This window comes from Tetrao urogallus (assembly GCF_951394365.1).
Source record: "Tetrao urogallus genome assembly, chromosome: 1".
NCBI classification, from domain to species: Eukaryota; Metazoa; Chordata; class Aves; order Galliformes; family Phasianidae; genus Tetrao; species Tetrao urogallus.
Genome location: NC_136813.1, coordinates 44,300,167 through 44,324,655, shown reverse-complemented (window position 1 = coordinate 44,324,655; position 24,489 = coordinate 44,300,167).

The following is a 24,489-nucleotide window of genomic DNA, read 5'->3' as shown; positions in this document are numbered from 1 at the left end:
CATTTTGTGATCAATTAGTTTTGTTCACTGTAATAACCCAGGACCATCTATATACTGTACATTCTGTGCATCAAAAGCATTGTAGTATTATAGAAAGAACTGGATGGAAAGAGACCTTAAAAATCATCTAGTTCCACTCCCCTGCACCACAAGTAGGGTTGCTGCTCACTACATCAGGTTGTCCAGTGCCCAAAAGAACCTGACTTTGAATGCCTCCCAGCACAGTTGTTTATCCTCTTTTTTTTCTAAAGCTTGGGAATACGAACTGCTTTAAATATTTATATAAGATTAGAAACCTAAAAATAGCTATCACAGGAAAAGAAGAGGAACAAAATTAATAAAAAATAATGCAGGCAAGAAGTTAAGTTATTATTACTCAGTTAACTGTGAGACAATCTGACCTTAGAGAAAGTTATTTCTGGTAATAGAACTGATGATCTTGTGATCTCAGACAGGTGAAAAACACCAGCTACCCTACAGGTTCCTCAAAACTATTATAATGACAAATGTAAGCCATACAACACATTTTTTTTTCTACCTGAGGTCAATTTTATGTGCTGTAGCAATTAGTGAACTACCAGCACTCCTGAATTTCTTTCTGTAGACAAACACAGACAACAAAAGTCTTTTAGGCCCTTGAATGATTTCACTGGCCTCAAACACAGGTATACTCTGGAAAAAAAACAAACAAATAAATAAATACTGTTTCAACAGCATTACAATTATTAAGTCATTAATGATTTTAAATGTCCTCGCAGTTTCTTTTCACAGTTCAAAGACACGCAGATTTAATTTCTATCTATTCTGTTTGAGCTAATACTACCAGTCACACAATGTATTTTTCTCTCTCACTAGTATTTAATTTGAAATTGTATTCATAACAGATTACCATATCACCAATCAATATTCATTTTTTTAGGCTATGTCGAGGAATCACTTTCATTCATTCTTCTAGTATCTTTCTTTACAGCTGTGGAGATAGTCAAACTCTTTATCATGTATAAACATTCCTCATTCCCATATTCTTTTATACTTTGCATTAAGGTTTTATTTTTATTTATTTTACTTATAGAACTTGAGAGCTCGAAATGTTTTCAGAAATGTTAGCCTAAGTATGATAATCTTCACTGGGTGAGCACCTCTATATTCAATTTTCCAATATTTAAGTAGTTTATTTTGGGCAGTAACTGTATAAACATTACAATCAATATTCCTTATTTAGGATTTTCAGAACATCATTCAGTCATGATAGGTGCTGGTAATAGGCAAAACATATATGCATGAAACAAGAGCAATTGTACCTTAAGGCAAAGACTGTTGCTAAGCACTGATGCAAAGCATGACACTTCAACAGGGATGAGATGTAACATTTGGCTACTGACATGCAGCTCCAGTAAGAGATCCCAACTGTATAGCTGTTGAGCAGAGGAATTTTTAATGCACTTTCAGGACAGCAATAGTGATCTGATGAAGCTTTACAAGGACTGAAATCCTTTCATAAGTGTATTTATTTCCTTTAGTAACTATGGCCTTAATTTAAATACATATCTTTATGAGATCTTTATTTAAAACATTTTACACATGACAACTTACACCAGATCATTAACCTGTGAATTTAAAGACTGCTCTTACATCACAAGCAGCTCACAACTTTTCCATAATGCTGTATACACATTTCATGCTAGTTTACAGTGGCAAATTCAAATATAGGTATATGTCTATTGTCTGCTCTCCAGGCATAATGATAAACAATAAAATGTCTGGTATAATTAAGTCTATTAATCAGGTTAAGATATTCCTGGAATATATATATATATATATTTAACTTGTGAAAAAAAAATGGGAGTTTTATTAGAATTTCTAATTTTCTAATCAAATAACGAGAAAGTTTGTTTAGTAAATTAGATAGGGGATCTAGTTATTGTTTATAGAAGTCTCTTTACCTCCTTATTTTCTCAACATATTACTTCTCTTCATCCATCCCTGTGCTTTCTTTGCTGAGATATTGGTCATATTGGGATTTATGTCAGATTTTTTTGGCATGTAATCTGTACTATATTACAGAGATACTAAGTATAAAAATAAGAGAAAATTATATTTTCTTTATGATAGAGATTCAGAAGTCTGGATCTTCTACCTCTACAGAGCAAATACTAGTTTTTTTCATATAAATATTATTTAATAAATGCAGCTTTTTTTTTTTTTCTTTTTTTTTTTTTTTTAAATGTGTGTGTGTGGGTTTGTCTGTCAGATCTTCACACATACCTGAAGTTTTCCATTGTTTTTCTCCTTATATGGAAGGAAGTTACATTGGAAACAAAAAATATTTTATTTTCAGGGCAAAATTCTGTCCTCAGCTCAGACAGCTGGTAATATATGTATATATATATGTAAAATTAAACTTCAGGGGTTTGTTTTGTTTTGTTTTGTTTTTCCCCAGTCAGAATCACAGGAATTAACATGAGGACTTTTTATACATGCAACTTATGCACAGTGGTTAGAGTGGAAACCATAGGATCCGTACTTAATCGTCTTTCACAATGCTCGCAAAAAAGAGTTACGAAACAAGAGTAATACTTCTTCAGAAAGACAATTTCATGTGAAAATATATTTTTTTTAAGTGTAACATTTCTAATGTGAGGTGTCATAGGATCAGTATACTGCAAAAAACATTTATCTTGCCACAGTAGCAGACATTTCTTTAAATCTCCACATCTGTAGTGGAGTAACATTACTTATAGTAATAGCACAACATCAGATCCGAACTAAAAATACAGTCATTCTAAAAAACTACATTATTAATTAGCTACATTAGTATAGTATTCAAATTAGAGAATCACGGAATCACAGAATAGTTGAGATTGAAATTGACCTCTGAAGGACTTCTTCAACAACCCTACTCAAGCAGAGAAAAATTTAATTCCATTTTGAGGATATTTAATTATATTTTGAGGCAGCTATTTCCTCATTTTAATAAGCTATCCCTCACTATTTTTTCTAGAAGGGATCTACTGAGTTATGCAGAATAATTTAGAGCCTGTTAGTTTAGATCTATATTATGTACATCTTATAGCAAGAATACAGAGATAATAATTTAACATGACAATATAGTAGGAAAGCAGTACTTGATAGAAGTGTGAATACATGAAATAGGATTTGTATTTACAAAGGATTTAATCTCTAGGAGGTTAAAATATTAAGACTATGCTAGTCATATGCACCATTTTTATGACACAATTATGTATGAGCATTATAAGCATTATTTCCTCATGTCTTTCAGATAAAGTATCTGAAAGTGATAGGTAGGTACTGATGGCATGTGAATTAGATCATACACTGATTGGATAACATTTGGATGTTCAGTCCATTTATCTGCGTATTTGATTACTTAAGAAAAACACCTGGGCCACCCTTGCCCTGGGAACAGATTTCACAAGTTTCATAATCAGAGCCATGTGAAGTTTCCTGTTGTCATTGTTTTTTATTTGTTTGGTTTGTATTTCTTTGTAAATAAAAGAACAATAGTAGCTGAAAAACTCAAATATATGGAATTTTAATCTTATGGCAAATTGGAAATGTATTAAAGAGTATGTGGTCGCTTAACTTCTGTTAGTTTATAGGTGTGCAATCAGATGCTATTTCACTTCCTCTCCTCATCAAAATAAGAAGAAAATAAGATAATGAGCTGAAGTAAAGACAGAGGCATTTTTGATTAATTGCTGTTGAGAGAAAAAAAAAAAAAAATGGTTTCAGTGATCTTAATTTAATTTGTTGCCAATTAAAAAATAAAATATAATACTGAGAAACAAAAACAAAACCAAAAGCACTTCCCCCCCACCCAATATCTTTCTTCTCAAACTCAAATTCACTCTTTCACTTCCTCCAAATGGAGAATGGGTGCTGTGGTCAGTTCACAACATTCCATCGCTAGCAGTCCTTCATTCTCATGCACTTCCCCTGCTCAAGTGTGAGTTTGAAATTGAGTATCTTACTAATGTTTACAAATGTCTAACAAGAAATAGTCAAGGGGATGTGGACAGGCTCTCTTCAGTGGTGCCCAACAACAGAACAAGGGGCAGTGCACAAAAACAGGAACATATGAGGTTTCATACGAACATAAGGAAAAGCTCTTTACCTTGAGGGCTACAGAGCAATACAACAGGCTACTCAGAGATGTTGTGGAGTCTTCTGTGGAGAAATTCAAAACTAGCCTAGATACAAGCAAACAATCATCTATTCCTTAGCAAGTATTTTCTTTGTTAAACTGGCTGTTGAACTGTTATATTAATTATTGAAAGGACATTATACTCAGAGAAGGAAGCACTATGGATGGACAATTAAAAATTTAGATCAGGTATTCCTAGTATGTATAATGATTACAGAAATTAAACATTTTAGCCTTTTAATTTTCAGCTGCCCTTAGTTCTGGAATCCAAATGTTATTTTTATCATTGTGTCATCCTCATCTTGCCTGCTTTTTCTGTTCCTCACTGCTCAAAACCCACAGCAATTCTCAAAGGCCTGCTCTGAAAACAATTCTTCTTTATGTTGGCCCACAATGTCAGAAGTGGATGTTGGCAATATGATAGCAGATGTTGATATTTCTCCCCAATATTCTGTTACATTTTGTTGCCATGAAACAGATGGCATAATAGAAACTGACAAAATGATATTGAATGATAGTGGGTTTTTTTCTAAAAAATTACATATAAATTGTTTTTTACAGAAGGCAAACAATAGTGCATTCTTCTGATGTTTTCTTTCTTTCTTTGCTAATATTTAAATGAAGATTATCTGTTAAAAATCTCCAGCATCTTAGTTTCAACAATATGCAGTAAGAATTTATTCTGAAGTAATATTCATTTTGATATAGCTACTGAGTCTTTGTTAAAGAAACATTTCCACTAACTAAACTAAACGTTAATTTCAAGCCTTATATTTTCATGTCAAATACTTACATTAAGAACATCCTGTTTAACATATTTAAGTAATCAATTTTGTTCTCCGCTTATCATCCTTATCTGCAGTAAGATAAAGATTATTTAAATCTTTCATCACTCAGCATGTTTATTAACTTTAAACCATGAGTTGTTTTGTTTGTTTGTTTGTTTGTTTCCTCATATATTTAAATGCACATCTCAAAATCATAGGAAATTGTATGAGATGGGAATATAGATTACTGTTAGTTTGGATAAATTAGAATTCATGGTTATGTACTCTAAAAGATGAGCTTCAAACATGTATGATAAAGCGTTAAATTGTCTCCATGTAGAACATGAAGTGTCTTTCCGCTAAAAATTATAGAACTACCCAGATAGATAAGCTTGTAAAGTTACTGGATGAACTGATTTGTTGAGTCATCATTCAGTAGCACTGCCAAAGACAGGAAATTTGTGTTAATAAACCAAAATTCTATGCAAGTAAATTGTCTGAAATTTACATACACTTTTGAATCAAAGAAATTAATTTGCATTGTCTATTAAATTTACAGTGATTTCCATGGAGCGTTGTTATTTTTATATCAATCATTAATCTTGTAGATGATAATTAAAAAAAAAAAAAGCTGAGCAAATGCTTTCATTTGTTTTATTCTACGGTACAACTGGAAAAATGCTAATTATTACAATTATATTACTCTGTTTTCATAGCATAATTTTACAAGGGGGATTTCTCCACTGCCATTAAGTAGAACAGTGTACAATTTTTGGGACTGTAGAAATAACAGTTTTTCAAGAGGCTGGAGAAATGAGACAACAGAATACTGATAAATTTCAAGGAATTGAAATAACAAGTCTTTCACCAGGGGTAGGGAGGCAACTATCTGTAAAGGAGTTCAACTGAAAAGGAACTAAGAATCCTGGTGTATAATATATTGACCATGAGACAGCAACGAACAATTGCAGTAAAGGTGTTCAACAGTATCCTGGGCTGCATTAAAAGGACCTTTGCAAGCAGGTCAAGGGAGGTGATCCTTCCTCTCTATCTAGCCCTGATGATGTCACAGATAAATTTATGTGTCCAAAATTCAGTGCAAAGAGGCATATACTTAGTGGAGTGAGTTCTGCAGAAGTCCGTAAAAAAATTTAATGTTTTGGAGGATCTGTCACACTGAAACACATTGAGAAATATGTGGCTGTTCAACCTTTGAAACAGAATACTCAGAAGGATTACATCAATTTATACGAGGAGCAAGAAGATGAACCTAGAGCTGGAAGCTAAAGAAGATAGAGACAGATTCTTCTTATTGGTTTTCAGTCATGAGACAAGAGACAATATGAAGAAATACAGATAATACCACTTTAGCATAAGATTGCTACTTTGTTTAAACTGTGACAATAACAGAGATCTGTTGAGTGTTTTCTAGATAGCTTATGGTGGAGTGGAGTCTCCAACTTCTGAATTTCCAGAATCTAGAAAATGTTTACAGAGTAATTTGTTTAGTCTGAACAAATGTCTAAAATTATTCAATAAATGTGCTTTTTTTTTTTTTTTTTTTTTTTTTTTCCCATCTATGGAGGGACTATAAAGTCTAGGTAGCCAATTCACAGTTGACTTGTAACTATTATGTGCATAATATCATTTGAAACATAGAACTAGATATTGATGAGTCCCAGGAGATTACCTTTCTTTGATATACATGTAGACGTACAAAAATCAACAAAATCCCAACATACTTTCAGTGGAATCATAGATACAAGATAGATACATAGCTCAATTTAATTATGTATACCTAAGTATACATTATTATTCACTCATAATGTAGGGAATATAAAACTTCTTTAATGGTGGCTATGATATTGTATTTACCCTGTTAGGTAACCAACTTCATTCTGGAGGCTAAACATATCACAAAAGAACCCTGATAAAGTTCAGATTGTGCTAGATGCATGTGTGTGTTCCAGAGTGAGTGCCTCAAAAGAAACAGGTATCTGTTTTAATAGTATTTGTGAAATTGGTTCAGGAAATTCTTATTCCCTTCTAAGCAATCTTGTTATTGTACAAAATTACAAAACGTATGTTTAAACTGTTTAAGTGGAACTATTAAAATATTAATGGGGAAAAAAAAAAAGATAACAACAGAAGTCACTCTCATGTCTACTATTTATTTCCTGGAATATAGGACAGATATAAAGCGATCAATAACACTGTTTGACAGTGCAAATTTTCAGATACAAAACAGTATTTTAAACACACTCACCACCAGTAGCTATACATTTTTGCCAGCGATGAACAAAAGCCTGCATACAGTGCTCACAAAAATCTGCAGCAATGGAGGTGACCCGCTATAACACAGCTGCTATGATGGTGTTGTTGCTAGGAAAATGTTAGCCACATTTAATCTTTCATCAGCCCAAGGAGATGGAAGTCAGAAGGTGTCCAAATCAGAATATATGATGGGTGTGGCAAGACAGTCCCACTAAGATTGTCAGTGTGCTTCACAGTCTTCAAACTGGTATGGGACCTGGCATTTTTTGTTGAAAGAGAAAAAAAAAACCATCCTCTTTTGTGGCTCAATTCTGAAGTTTTGAGCCTTCAGCTTAGTCAGTGACATGATGTAACTGATGTCAGTTGTCATGGTTCTAGGAAATCCAGAAAGATCACCCCTTTCCTATCCCAAAACACAGTTCACATAATTTTACCCACTGAGGACCATATCTTGAGATTCTTCAGTGGGGAATTCATGTGTCACCACTCCAAAATCTGCCATTTTTACTCAACCTCACAGTGCTGACGCCATACTTATCTCACTAATGTTGTAATCCGAGAAACTCTCACCTCCAGCCTCCTGTATGTTCAGTAGGTCCTGACAAACTCACAGTGTTCTTTCTGTTCCTGTGTGAGCATTCCTGGAGCCAACGTGGCACAAATTTCATGATGCTTCAGTGTTACCACCATGACTTCCAACTCATTTAAGCTGATACACAACTTCCTACGCAGTTCCCTGATTCTAATCTGCTGATCTGCACAGATGAGCTGTTCAAGCTCATCTTCATTTCATGGTGTGACATCTGTACATGGCCATCCAGAACATAGATTGTCTTTCTTATTGTTGTCATTGCTGCTGAAATGTACCACCCACCACCCCACCATGCTGATATCCACTTTTTGGTCTCCATAAATGTTCAGAAAACATCAGTAAATGCCAATAACTGACATTTTTTTCCACATGGAAGAATTTATTTTCACACCATCACGTTATATGCATTTCCACATTGGATATTTTCTTATCAGACTGCCCCTCTGATACCATCTGTCACATGGAAACGAAATGTAAAGAAATATTGGTGGGAAGGTTCAACCTCTACTATCACACCACCAGCCTTTGCCTGTGATGTCTTAGGTCAACAAAATGAGATAGGGTTTATAACTTCTGGAGCAGTCCTTGTATTAACAAGTATGCCAAACTTGTTAAACAGTTCATAACTTTAAAAAGGTTCCAAGTGTCATTAAACATTGTCTCAGTTCTAGATTTTGTAGAGAAATGCATACTTTTTTTTCACTTGATCATTTGTTTGTTTCTAGCTTCACTGTGCTGTTTTTTCTGTATAATAAAAAGTAATATGAACTGTGCAAATCTACATCTTTGAAGCACATATTATTGAAATATTTAAGGATATTTATGTAACACATATGTAGTATCAGGTCCACAATATCTTTTGATGTAATTTATCAGCTTGTGAAAGAAGTAGTAATTAGTTTCCATGTCACTGAAATAGATCAAAGGCAGCTTAAGATGTTAGACTTTGATAGAATTTGAAACTTTTTTTTTTTCCCCTCAGAGTGAGAATCACTCTCTAAGGCTATGCTTTTATTATAACCTTTATCTTCTTTCTATCATCCTCTATTCAAAAAGCATCTCTTCAGCCCAAGAGTCCAATTTCTTACCTTTGTGAGAAAAAATTTGTGTGGGAGAGAGAAATTATTGGTGTTATTATCTTCATCACAGGATCTTCCAGTACTGAGGGAAGGAAAAAAAAATAGAGAAGGAAATAGAATAAGAAACGGAAAAAAAGAAAAAAGAAAAAGAAAGGAAAAGAAAAAGAAACATAAAGATCCTAATTTGTCAGGAGTAATATTTATTTAATTAATAGATAATTATGCTAAGCAATATTTTGTGATTATCCTGCAGAGAGATCAGAAGTACATCTGGAATACCACACCAGACATAAGCTAAAGAGAAGGTCTTATGGTAGAATTCTATTATATTTTCAAATGAACTAAAGTCTTTCTTATATTCCCAACATTTTCATAGTATAGTATGTTTTAGTTGGAAGGGACTTTTAATGGTAATCCAGTCCTTGCAAATCCCTTGCAATGAACAAAGATATCCATAGCTACATCATGTTGTTTGGAGTTACATCCAGCATGACCTGTCTGTAAGGACAGGGCATCCACCGCCTCTCTGGACAAACTTACCACTGCCTCATCAAACTTACTGTAAACAAATTCTTCCTCATATTCAATCTAAATCTCCTCTCTTTTATCTTGAAACCGTTTCCCCTTGTTCAATCACAATACACCCTGCTGCAGAGTCTGTCCCCTTCTTTCTTATGAAATCTTTAGCCTGCTATCAGCTCTCCCCAGAACCTTCTCTTCTGCAGGCTGAACAGCCCCGGGACATTCAGCCTGTCCTTGTAGAGGAGTTATTCCATCTCTTGGACCATTTTTGAGTCCCTGCTCTCATCAGGTTTATCTGTTTCTCCTGTACTGAGGACTCCGTATCTGAACACAGTACTCCAGCTGAAGTCTCAGCAACACAGAAGAGAGGGGCAGGATTATGCAAACTGAAACAATAATTTCTGTATGTAACCCAATGTGAGTTATGCATAAAATAAAGTAACTTCTACAGCTTCCAATATTGTATACTGAGCATACTGAAATTCTTAATATGTTTATTTTCATACCTCTGTGCACCTAAGTTTTATTATATATGCTTACAGAAAATTAAACAGAGGCCATAGTGGGGGATAGGGTAGTTACGATTCAGATTCTAGACAGCATTCTGTCTAAAAAAGTAAATAATTTTATAGTTCAAAACTGAGAACCAGCAAAATATATCAGGTACTTACAGAAATCCCACTTATACACATCCACTCAATTAACTTTGAAAATTTGGCCTTATGCATCTCAATCAGGGGAATGTAAAGAATTTAGAGCAGATATGGGAGTTGATTCCAGTTTTGCTAAATTAAGTTTCTTAATCATAAGAATACTCTTTGCTGATATGTGTTTCATAGTGATAATATTAATTTTTTTTAAAACTAGTTCTTGTATATTATATATGCACTTATGCAAATGGTAGCTACTATGGCCTAAATCTGCAAGGGATTTTAAGTCCAAGTCTGTAGTGTGCCTTTACTTACATATCAAAACAGCCAAGGGTTCTTATCTTTTTAAACACATTATCTTCAACCAGAGTTCCCAGTGGGAAGACTTCTTGCCAATATTTACACTAGCACTAACTTTGACTATGTTTTGATAACACTGCATTGCTGTTCAAAGTCAAAACTAAATCACAGATATTGCAACGAGCAGCTTTATTTATATAGACATAACCTCTTTGTAGTATCGTAAAATCATATATTTTATGTATTCAAAGATATTTGAATTTCACATTGACTCTCTGAACTCTTGTACAATACTTTGGAACTTCTGGATTCCTGACAGTGAGATTCTCTCTGGCTAGATTATCGAACAAGGTAAACAGAGATGACCAGGGGGAATTGCCAAGAAGAGCATACATGAAATTCTCAGTTTCTTCTGGACTGAAAGAAGGTCTTTATTAAGAGCTTTTATTGAGAAAAGTCTGAGTTGAATCTAGTCTGTGATCTGGATTTAGAGAGAAAATCGGCCTCTTTTTGCATAAATTTCTTCCCATTCTCTTTTGTAGCACATCTGCGTTCAGTTTCTTCTTTTGCTGATCTTCTGGAGTGGAATAATGTTCAACAACTCTGATATATTTTAAGGCTTAACCTTAGTACTATGATACAAAGTAACTTTTTCTTTTTTCTCTTTTTTTCTGTCCTTTTTCTTCTTCTTTTTCCCACTCCTCCAACATAACATCATGATATCATAAAAGCATAAAACCTCTAAAAGGAAATCTACAAACTTCTGTTCATTGGACAAAGGAAGATTAAACATCAGTAGGAGCTGATGAAGGTCTTGTATTTCTTGGTGTAAGTATGAGGAATGTTAGACAAGGCAGTCTCTGCAGAAATAAAACATTTAGGATAGTGCTGAAAAGTCTGGTTATATTTCTTTTTCAAAACTTAACAATTTATTAGGATCAAATACTTTTAAATCTGTGATTAGTATAAATTTCACACTAATAAATTGCCTAGGACACAGAGAAAAAGACTTTGAATTAAAAAATCAAAATAAATAAATAAATAATTAAATGGTCCTTTAAAGGTTAGAATTAATTAAACAGAAGAGAAAGGCTTCTAATATTCTCATAGATATACTTCCAGTTCTAATTAAATTGATTATACATGTATCATGCAAAACTTTATTGTGCCAGGCCACATTCTGTTTTTGTTCTCGAATAACTGTACCACTCTAGGGCACAAAAAGGATCAAATTTGTGTATATAGTTCCACATATATTGTGTACATAAAGTATGAATTACAGGTACATCTAGTGGATAATAGTAGAATAATGCAAATTTGCATTAAAATGTACTTAAACAGTAACAATATCATAGTTTTGGCTGGGATAGAGTTAATTTTCATCATAAAAGCTTGTATGATGCTGTGTGTTGGAGTTTTCATTAAAATAGCGATGATGACACACTAATGTTTTCAGTTGTTACAGAGGCTTTCCTACAGAGGCAAGGACTTTTCTACTTTTCATGTTGCTCTGCCAGAAAGGATGCTAAGAATGCATGTGAACTTAGGAGGAGACACAGCCAGCACAACTGATCCCAACTGACCAAATGGATATCTCATACCATAAGTCACGTTTGGCAAGAAAAGCCGTTGTAAAAGAGAAGGAAGGGAGGGATTTTTGGAGCTATGGCAGTTTTCATGCCAAGAAACCATTATGCATGATGATCTCTGTTATTTTTCAAAATGTGTTGTTGATAGGATGCAGTGAATGAATTCCTTCCTTGCAGGTGCAGATTTTTCTTTACCTAGTAAGGTGTCTTTATCTCAACCTCCATTTTGTTGAACTTTTTCATTTCTAATTCTCTCCCCCATCTTACCTGGGGAAGAGTGAGTGAGCAACTGTGTGGCATTATCCTGCTTGTCAGGGCTAAACCACAATGTTTAATAGAATAAGGAAAGACTTAATACTAAAATCGTATTTCTTAAAGACACTGTAAAACTCAGCCATTCAGCTACAGGGGCTAAGTTTAGACTGCAAGACGAGAAGGATAAAGTATTTGCAAAAGTAACATTTTGTCTGACTTTTTTTTTTTTTCTGTCATTGCCAAAAGAAACCCTAACCCTAGCTCTGAAACATAACTTTCATTATAGCATTGTCATTGTTGCTATTTCTGTCTAGCAGTGCAAATGAGAAAGATAGTGTCCTGTACTCTCTTCTGTATGTCCATTTTCTTTGATTCTTCCTCTCTTGAATTGTCTTCTTGGTTGAACAAAAGTGAAAATTTCAATTCACACACAGTTTTGTATCTTTGCAAAATCTCAAAGTACTCAAATACTTTTCCCTCTTTTCCTTTTTCCATTTCAGATATTATTCAACAATGTTTATATCTTATGATCTTAATCATAATAATGGAAACTCTTTTAATTCCAAATGTAACAAATATGTCTTATATAGAAATTTAAAATGTGTAGGCTGATTAATCTAGTAAATTTGACCTTGTTGGAAACTTAGTTATAAATTAATATGAATGACAGCCTGAACTAGGCTGATAATGCTCTACAGAACTTTCCTTGACATACTTCAAGATTCTATTACACTACAACAAATGTCCTGTCAGTTTTTTTTTCTGCACAATTTTATCTGAATAACCTTTCTCCAGCATCCTTCACATCTAATTTTTACTATGATGTCAAAAGACTTAGAAAATTCAAGATTTTTTTTTTCTCCCACTGAATTACATTAATAACAAAAAGATGCTGTGAATACAGTAAGTACAGGTCATATCTGAAATCTGTAAGCAATTAACAATCTGTTTAACATGTTGTGTAATAAAATGTTTTTCTTTGAGTACAGTATACATTCAGGATGGGTTACTAGGATTACAAACTTCAGAAAAATCTCCTAAGATTTCAAAATTGTGAAAAGATTGACTGTCTATAAAACAAGCACATTAAACTACAGATGTTTAGTCTTCCCCAAATACTGACATGTATCCTGACACTGGCATTGACAGCTCATATATATTGACAGTGAAAGATGAATGATTGAAAAACAGAAACAAAGAATGTTCTAGACACAGGTCCCCTGGCACCATAATATTTGACAGCTCTAATTATCTTGACTAGAAGATGAATGTCTAAGAGCTTGCATGAGCTTGGATTTTGTACAGATTGTCAAAACTGTTACGTCTTGTTAAAAGAGTACATTACTATCATTTCTCAGAATAAAGATTATCATTGTCAACATAACACGACATGAATGGTGTTAAAAACATCCTACAAATCAGATGAACTTTGTATTTTGATCTTGTATAAACTTGAAGTTATACCAGTGTCAGCGCTCAGTCGAGTTAGAGAGCTCTCAGTTTCTCGTAGCATCAGAATAGTTCTCCTTTATTATTTTCAACATACATCCTATATACCATTCACTTTCAAACAAGAAGTTCCTGTTCCTCTAACAGATCTTTTAATCAGTTAACTGGCCCTAGCTTCTCCCAAACAACAGTGATAAAAGATGAAAGGTTTCTAAAGTGTAACAAAATTAATAATGCATATGAAAAGAACCTCCTGTTTACCCTTATATGCAGACAGATATCGTTCTCTCTCTGTCTCACACTCCAGTCTCCCAAGCTTTCACAGTGATAGGGTCCATCAAGAGTCTGATAAGCTCTTTGGTGATTCACTCACAATTATTTCTTCCCCCACACCACTGCTTAATTTTTAATGGCCTTCTCAGGAGAGCTACCTAGAACACAAGTTGTGTTCTAAGGCAGAGAAAATAAATATAGTATCACAAATCCTGTATTTTTTACCAGCTTGCCCATGAATGGTTTTCCAACACTAAAGAACTCTCCATGCATTAATAGTTACATTTGTTTTCTACAAGAGTTTTCTGAACTTTAATGAGTTATCATGCTTTTATTTTTTTGGTGGCCCTGCCTGCGGTACGGGGGTTGGAGTTTTATGATCCTTGTGGTCCTTCCAACCCAGGCCATTCTGTGATTCTATGATTTGTAAATCTCATTTCAGTTGTTGAATAGCACTTACTACTGTAATTCAGATAAGAATATGTATAAGATGGTTTCCTATACAGTCTTCTAAGATGTTCTCCAAGGTAGCCATTATTCAGAGACCAAAAGGACATTTTGGAGGGAAATGCTGAGTTAGTGGCTGCATAGACACTTAGTTACTGGCCAGGGTCGGCTGAGCACATCTTCTCAGTTTATGTTACTGATCTTCATTAAATGCTTGTTTATAAAGCCACTTTAAGCTCCTGATTTATATCTCAAAATATGTCCTTAGATGCACTGAGTACTTATGGGCTGGGTACATGGAGCAGATCATACACAGTACCATCCTCTGGCAAGTATAGGACAAACAATGATTAAACCTAGTCAGCATGTATGGAAAGGCAGGTCTTTCTTGTGTAACCTGGTCTCTTCTGTAACAATACTACCCACTTAGTGGATGAGAAAAACACTGTAAATGTGTTTTATTTGGATTTTAGCAAGGTATTGGATTCTGTTTTTCACAGCCACTTTCTGAAGAAACTAGATGCTCATAGACTTAATAGATATGCTGTAAATAACCTGTAGATAAATAAATAATAATAAAATAAATAAATAACCTGTAGAAGGCTACTTACTGATCAGTAGCATGGAACTATTAGCTTTTACATGGTTTTTGCCTGTTTTAGTTGAATGTTGCTTCGCATTTTCCTTTCAGCCAGAAGATTACTTAAAATTATCAATTTTTGAAAGAAGTTGCTATCTCTGTCATTAGATACCATCTCATCCTACTCAATGGCTATTAAGGGAGGTGAATAATTTTCTATCTCCCGAGACACTCATCCATTATTGTGATGGAGTCATCCAAAGCTCAGAGGAATAATACACATCAATTTATTGAGAGCTTTCTTAACAATAACTAATACTCCACTTGAAACTAAAAATATCTAATTTTCTAATTATGATTAATAAGTTTTACAGGTAAAATAACATTAGACAACAGCTACTGCAAAGAGTAAAAGAATAAAAGAAGAGAAAGAAAAAATACAAAATGGGGAGAGACCATTTTTTGATCCAGCAGTATCTTGGTGTCAATGCTGATCTTCAGTACTGGTGGGTCACCTGAGGTTATGTTGGTCAGCTGAAAACTAGGAATGACTTTACAAACTCTTATAGTACAAAGTGGTCAAGCCTGCTTTTCTGGAGTGACAGCTTCTGGCTTCAGGATCTCAGTAGGAACTTATTTTTTTCCTGTCTTCCAGGCATAGCAAATTTAAGTCAACATATAAATAGAAGCAGAGAGATGCCAGCCTTCACAGAATACAATGGTGTGTTCTCCCTTTCTCTTCTATCAAGCTGGAGCCATTTGCTCCCAGGCCAAGTGTTCAGCCAATAAAACACTCCTGGGCTTTCGCATTTGAAGGCAGAACACAAAAGAAATGCTTTCAAATGTAAAACTGTCCACAAAGCGATGTTGATTGCCTCATGTTAATTTAAGACATTCCTTACCAGTCTCAGACAGATACTGCTATACAAAGGAGACAGTTAATTATTACAGACTTATATCTATTGTTTCTGTATACAGACAATGGAAAGAGAGGGACAAATTATTATCACAGAATCACGGAATTGTAGGATTTGAAAGGGATCTATGGAGATCATCTAGTCCAGTGCCCTGGTAAAGCAGGTTCCCTACAGTAGTTTACACAAGAAAGTGTTCAGGTTGTTTTTGAATATCTCTGGAGAAGGAGATTCCAGTAGCAGCCTATTGCAGTGCTCTGTCAACTCTGAGGTAAAGAATTTTTTCCTAATGTTCATATGGAACTTCCTCTGTTCCAGTATGTGTGCATTACCTCTTCTTCTGTTGCAGAGCACCATTGAAAAGATCCTGGCCCCTTCCATTTGACACCCACACTTTAGATATTGACAAGCATTGATAAGAACCCCTCTTGGTCTTATCCAAGCTGAAGACTCCCAGATCTCTCAGCCTTTCCTTGTATGGGAGATGCTTCAGAGCAATAATCATCCATGGGGCACAGATAATCCATGAAAATCTTTAGCATCACCTACATCTCTTCTCTAGGTGGAGCCCAGTGACAAGTTGCTTGCCTCAGCAATCTGTCACGGAGTTGACCAGATCAATCTATGTCCGTGACAGGGGCGACAGGCCTCTGCCCTCCCCCCCCACCCCAGTCCCACAAAAATGGGAAGGAAGGAAGGGAGGAAAAGAGCAGCGGCAACAATCTATGGAGGAAAACTTATTTTACTATAATATCGGAATACAAGATAACACAATATATACAATTTAATTGAAATCGAGATGAATAAATCAGACAAGATGAGAGAGAGAATTCCCGGGACCGAATCAAATCTGAAAAGCTTGGAACGGCTAGGAAAGCACCCTCCAGCACCCACTGCAAGGCAGCAAGAGAGCGCCCCCCCCACCCCGGAAGGGCCAGATCCCGTGACTTCTGTACTGTACAGGCATAGGTACTTGGAATTGGGGCAGTGACACTTTAATGCCCCGTATGAGCCTACATGATGTTTTGATGTGGAATACTGAAACCCAAAAACAAAAAACAAAAACAAAAAAACATAGAACCATGACACCCCGGAAAGAATTGAGTCACATTATTAGTATTGAGATTGGCAGTATTTAATATTTTTGTTGGTCGCATGGACTGTGGAATTGAGTACACTCTCAGCAGGCTAGCCAATCAGCTGCATGGTTTGGGCAACACAAGGGAGGAAAGGACTGTCATCTAGTGGGACCCTCACAGGCCTGAAAGATGGATCTATGAGAACCTTACAAAGATCAGCAACACCAAGTGCAAGATCCTTCACTTGAGTTGAGGCAGTCCCAAACCACAGATTAAAGCTGGGAGGAGAATGGGTCAACAGCAGCCCAGAGAAGAAGAACATGGGGGTGTTGATGAAGAATGAAATAGGAGCCAGCAATATACTCTTTCAGCGCAGAAAACGAGTCATATCCTGGGCTGCATCAAAATAAGTGTGACCAGGAGGCTGAGGAATTTCACTCTCCTGTTCTAATACACTCTTATTGGGCCCCACATGGAGTGCTACATTCAGCTCTTGGTCTGCAGCATATAGAAAACATAGATCTGTTAGAGTGAATCCCCAGGAAGATATCATAGAGCTGGCACATCCGTCATTTGGAAGGGGTGAAGATTGTTTCACCTAGAGAACAAATGTCTTACAATATGCAGAGTCTACAGGAAAGATGGGGAGGATCTCTTTATCAGAGAGCGTAGTGATAGGACAAGTGGTAACGGTTTTAAATTGAAAGAGGATGGATTTAGACTAGATATCCAATATTATTTAAAACTGTTTTTTTGTGTCATCTTTTTAATGCCTACTTGTTTCTAAATTAAATTAAAAATATTTAACTAACTCTACAAACATGAAGATAACTAAATACAGAACTTGTTGACAAGTGTAAAGAAATGTCAAGGCAGCTCTTTTTTTATTATTATTTTTATATTCAACTTCTTCATATAATCAAATGACTCATTTTTCTCTTCATTATGGAGGTCTGACCTTGAAGAAGATCTAATACATAAAATGAAACAGCAAAGATTTATTTCAATTAGGTTTATAAGTCAAAATCTTTAAATAGTTTCTGTTTATGCATGAAAACATGACACATAACCTTCCCAAACATGCATAGCTTCAAAGTCAATAATAAAAGAACAAATTAAGTTTATATTTACCGTTGCATTGATTTACAGCAACTGATTTTGAATATGATTAATTCAGCAACTGTATCAGTTGAAGATTTCTTGATTAATGGAGAAAAATAGTTGTTTCTGGTGTAAGCACTGTGATTGTGAATTGGGGTTCTATTATCCCATTAGCTATATGTGTGCAAATTCTGCTGAAATAAATGAAAGCAGTACACACTAATCTAATGGAAAGACAAATAAAAATTAATGTTTAGATATAAGTCTTTTCAAGAAATTTTAGGATCATTAATTCATTTAATAAGAGCATTGTTAACAGTCTCCATCAGTCAAATAAGCTGTAAGTCTTAGAGAACTTAGAACTGCTATCATGATATAAGCGTTATTACACTTTGTAACTGAGGGTGCAACAAGTACCAGATATGAGGCTGTTTCTGAAAATTAACCTTTATGCAAGACAATCACCAATGAATATTATTTATTTGTTTATCCACTAGTTTTCATTTAAAGAACAGGAAAGGAAACAAACAAAAAGAACAATGCTAAAAGACAGCTAATTTACTGTTAATTATTTCACTTCATTGCCTTTTGAAAATAAAACTGTTCTACAGCAATAGGTTGACCTTGACTGGTTTCCAGATGCTTATCCATTCACTCTTTCATTCTCCCTGCTCAACAATACAGGCAGATAAAATATGATGAAATGTGTGTGCTAAGGTGAAGGCAGTAAATGGAAGATATAGCAGGCAAAACTCAAACTGGACATTTCCAGGAAGTGGAATCTTTGGGGAATCTTTTGATCTCACAAAGTGGTGAAGAGTCAAGGGGTGTTTTTATAATGTGTGCATAATGTACCCATAATGTATTGTATTACACTATGTAATACAATACTGACTTGTGTTATACTAACTTATGTTAGTATTGTAACCATGTTACATTTGTTCTGCTGTGGAGGGCTATTGTTGTTATAGCTGATTTTTTAACTGAAGTTGTGTCTAATGTAAGTTATAAAATATTTGTTTCACAGACATGGGATGGAATATATTGGGATTCTGTGACAAGGTACGGTAAAGGGGGAGGCGTTAAGTTTGGCATCTCTGAGGAGAGGCTTGGGCCACCAGTGCTGGAAAGAAATGGTTCTAGCCATCTCCAACAGCCACACTGCAAGCTAGAACACCAAATAAGGTAGCATTTCTGGGAAAGTGTGTTGAATAAAAAATGTTGCACAGCAATGAGGAGTGAAGAAAATAAGTATGAGAAACAACCCCACCATCAAGACCAGAGAACAAGGATGTGGAAGAGCTAGTTTGTAAGCCAGAGAAGAGATTCTCCTGTAAATTGTGAATGAGTAAATTCATTCTCAGAAGGAACTGTAGGACAGAGGTGGTCTATGCTGGAACAGTCTTAACATGAACTATTATGAACTAACCATAAACCTCTCTTTTCTACCTTTCCTGCACTGCTCCACCGATAGAGAAACAGGAAAAAAATGAGTGAAGTAGAGTTTGTACGGAAAAAAAAAAAGAAAAATAAATTGGGAATGCAGGGAAGAAACTCATTTATTTTTACTTCTCATAGTCTAACTTCACTTAAGTGATCGTCAACAAATTACATAAATTTTTTCCCAAATCCAGTCAGTTTTTCTTGTGATGATAACTAGTAAGTGATCTGCCTGTCTCAACCCATGCACTTTTTCATCACAAGTACCCTGTCTCCCCTTGAGGAAGGGACTGAGAGAGCAACTCTCCCTCAGGGGTGAGGGATGGAGTTTGGTTGCAAACCAAGAGCAAGCCACTACACCTATTTGCATTTAGGAATGTATTTCCCGTTTGTTTTTGTGATAATGTTATGGTCTTCAAAGCACATACAGGGCAAAGATGAAAGTACTTTGTAAGAATTGTTTCGGCCTGAACATAAACAGACTATACTTGCTGGCAATTAGATGATATATAAAGTTTTCCAGCAACACATGCCTATATACCTCCAAGCACCTTAATCAAAGAATATTTAGGTGAAACTTTTCAACTAAGTCCAACAGTTAAATTTTTATAGAACTCTTTCAGAAGTGGAATGAATTCAGGAAGCAAAACAGAAAGCTGTAGTAAATAAATAAATAGATAGATAAATAAAAGAAAAGAAAAAAAGAAAAAAGAAAAATATTGAATTGGGTGAATTTTCTAATTTAGGTTTCTGGAACAAGAACAGAGGGTTTGAAGATGCTTGAAAATCCTTTTCATTCTATTTTGGCAATTATATATTTCTAGGAGCACTAACAGCAAGCTCTTGTTTAAAGTCTTCAAAAACTTTCTTTGTATGTCACTACTAGCTTAAAATTATAGCATATTCCATATTTTAGTACACCTTGAAAAGATACAGTCGCAATCACACCTTTCTAGGAAAGTAAATTATCATGTAGATGTGTATAAATTTCACAGTATGTGAGAACTACCAAGGTAGTAATTAATTAAAATGCATGAGAAATTCAAATTAAGTGCACAGTTTGATCTTGTTATTTTCTTAAATATTCTGTTAATTGAGCAAATAAATCCTACTTCATGCAGTTCAATTAAATTAAATGAAATTTATTGTATCTATTTATAGCACAAGAATTAAACACTGATTTTCTCAAAAATTTCTTATCAGTAATAAATTGTATTAGTAGATGACAGAACGCTAAGCTTTTCACTTCTTAGTTCTACTTACGATTAAATGAGAATTATTTCAGAAATGACAGGCAATTAGTTATTGACTGAGCTGCTTTATAAAAGTAAGAAACCTTGAAATGCTAATCTACATATTCAAAACTACACTGCATAAATTAATAAAATTGTATTAACTGGAGTCATTTACTGTTGCAGTATTAGAATTCTTACTTGTCATCTCTTGCCAACAATGAAATGTCAATTCAAAACATAGTTTCTGTCCCAATGTAGCTTCTATCTATCTATCTATCTATCTATCTATCTATCTATCTATCTATCTATCTATCTATCTATCTATCTATTTGTCTGTCTGTCTGTCTGTCTGTCTGTCTGTGTTTTTATATCCCTGTGCGCATGAATAGATGCACAACTTTGCTACTATTTGGATGTGCAAACAGGAAAGTGGTAACCACATTCCTCAAATTCTATCAGAGATATTGAATCCCAAATGCATATCAAAGACTAGGCATATCCTTTTCCAGTTTTCTTTTTGTTTGTTTGTTTTGCTGGTTTGAACCAAGGAACAAATGAACATGTACCTATGGCAGAGCCCATAAATCTAATCCCTATGTTATATGTTCATCACCCAACTATTTCTGATTCACAAGCAAAAATATCTTCTCTTCAAAAATTTTTTAACAACTTTCATACTTTTCTCCACTAAGTAGAAATTGCAGTGTTCTAACACAGTATCAGATGGCAAAATTAATGCTTGTGTACTTAAGCCATAATCTGAAAGAGGGGGAAAAAAAAACAAAAACAAAAACAAAAACAACTAACTATGAATTAACTATTAGTTTCTCTCTCTTTTTTTTTTTTTTCTTTATTTTAATCTTACTTTCTGTCAAAATTGTAACTGGATAAATTTGGGATAATCTAAACTGCATTTATGCAAGAAAAAAATATTGCATAAATCAGTTCCTTAATGTTCAATAGACAATTGACTGATAAACAAGCATGCAATTTCATAACTTTATAATTAATGTATCAAAAAAAAATGTAGTTTGAATTTTTTGCTTGTGAATGGTGATAATTTTCTTGGACTTTTCTTGGGTGAAAATATTTCATCTCTGGGTTCCTAAGTTTTCAAGGATTCTGTCTTTCTAATACAACACTAAGTAACTGTTTAGGCAGTCATTTCTAATTACCTACTAGCCTGTCAAAAATGCTAAAGATAATGCCAGTTTAACAGAATTCATATTTGCAATTTTTCGTCTGTCTAGAAAAAATAGCACTGTGTCAACAATTTACAGGCTGGTTTGGCCCAGTTCTGTGACTAGCAGGGCAGAGGGATTTCGCAAAATCCGCACCTCTGAAAAAAGGGAACAGGGGACCCCAAAATAATTAAAAACAGCAGCAACGATCTGAGGAAAAACAAACTAATTAAATTATTTTATCAGAATGCAAGATAACACACTATAATACAATATAATCAGAATTGAAGCTAATAAATATAATGAGAGAGAGAATGTCCGAAAGGTGGATAGGCCTCTCCACAATGCTGAGGTGAGATGCGCAGTCCAGTTGAGCAGCAGGGAGACGGGAGGAGAGCCGATGAAGATAGAGCAGATGAAGAAGAGTGCATCAGGTGACCTTGCCAGGAGTTAGATCTCCTCTCTGTGACTGCAAAGTCCCCTGGGGAATGTAGTTCTTCTTTTCCTGATAGGTACCCAGAACATGAGCATTAACAGTTAAACTCCCAGTGCCCCACATGATGTTATGATGCGGAATACCAAAAACCAAAAATAACAAAACCATGACACACTGATACTTAGATTTTTTTTAATAAGGAAGAAATCTTGGAATCTTAATTATGGCACAATTTGAACAACACCACTCAATTCAGTCAGACAGCTTACTATCTATTCTTCCGTACCACATGGTGTCATGTTCAGCAATGAAAACTGGAGGAAAGAGGAATGTTTGGAGTCATGAAGTTTGTTTTCTAAAGAAAAACAATATGCATGATGAGCCCAACTTTCTTTGAAACTGATAAATATCTATTTGCCAATTGGAATTAGTGAAAGCATTCCTTATTTTCTTGCAATTTTGCTTTGTTTATTCTTTGTCTTTATGTTACCCAGAAATTCTCTCAGTTTTCCTTTTATGACTCTTTCTCCTATCTTGCTGCAGGAATGTGTGAGCAAATAGCTGTGAGGTTCTTGTCCACTTGAGTTAACCTACAAAATTCACAAATTTGTGAAACATCATTTAACTTATTTAGAGTAAAAATTAAGTTATGGAAAATATAAAACAGACTTTTTTTTTTTCTTCCTCAAATGCTCATTAGATGATAATCAATTCTTCTTATTTAAGTATTTTAATATTTAACTGATTTTTCTATTAAAATTTCATTGTCAGTATTTTTTTTATAATCTCATAACATAAAATATGTTAAGATGTAATGAGATGTAATATCAGGTGACAATATAATTAGAAAAAGGTGGCAAGCTTTTGGTCTCAGTCTGTTTTTATCACATTTTATAATTGTAAATACCTAAATCTTTCACTATTGCTCTTGTTGATTGAAGAGTTTTCTATCTTGAAGAAATAAGTATACAGATTGTGATCAAGTCACTCCTTGTAGTTCTGGAAACTTAAATTTTGACTTCTTTGAATATTTTTTTTATAGCCTTCTGAATGTGCTTCTGAAACTCTTCAGTTACTCAGCATGGGCCTTAATTATTAATCGATTAATAGAGTGAGCTATATCTATACTGTCTTTTCAAGACAACACCAGTTCAATATGGAGCAGTGTTATAAAGCCCTTCTGATCCTCAATTTAAATCCAATATGATAAATTGCAATCCAAGAGTGAAAAAAAAAAAAAAAAGCTGCCAAGTTTTAGAAGACCTTCAGTATCTCCAACAACATTTTTATATTAAGTGGAAATCGACAAGGTGTATCATTCAATTATAAGCACCTGCTAATATGCTGAAACTGCTGTTCAGCAGAGAGCTGTAATAATTGTAATACTTAATTAGCTATGTTGATCTGAAAATAAACAAGTGATTGGGCATGGCTATCCTGACAATTTATATTTAATTGGCCATAGTCTGCTGGTTTGAAAACACAGATTATTTTTTTCTGATTTTCCAAGCTCTTTTTCTTCTCTGCGCATCAGGCAGGTCTTGTGGTCAGTCAGTACTTCCGATTCCCCGGTTCTCTAACAGGTACCCTGTGGCACATCTTAGTCAAGAGATGCCATTTTATAGAAGAGTAAAATAAGAGACAAAGGACATACTTGTAATACATCATCTTTAACTAAGACCAATATAATTTAGGAAGATTTTTTTTTTCCTTAGAAATGTTGCACAATCAGAATCATACTTCTTATATTTGAAAAGCTTAAGTCACTCTACATATTCCCTACAAAAATTTCAATAAAAATTTAGTGTTCTTAGCATAAATGTTTTGCAATTTAATGTGATAATTACAAAACACATAAATCAAACATAACACTGTGGTCACTAAATTACGTCACTCAGAGATAGAAAAAAAGAAGGGAATAGACTCTTTAGCAAGAGAACAAGCGAAAATGTTTTCAAATTTCAAGAAGAGAGATTTAGATTTTATATTTTTAAAAAGGGTTTTTATGGTAAATATAGTGAAAAACCGGAACAGTTTGCTCAAAGAGGAAAAATTTATCATGATGTTGGATGGTTATCTAAACATAAACATCTTATAAGCAGTTTATAAGCATGTGTATAGATGACAAATAGATCAGAAATTACATTCCTATGTACTGTTT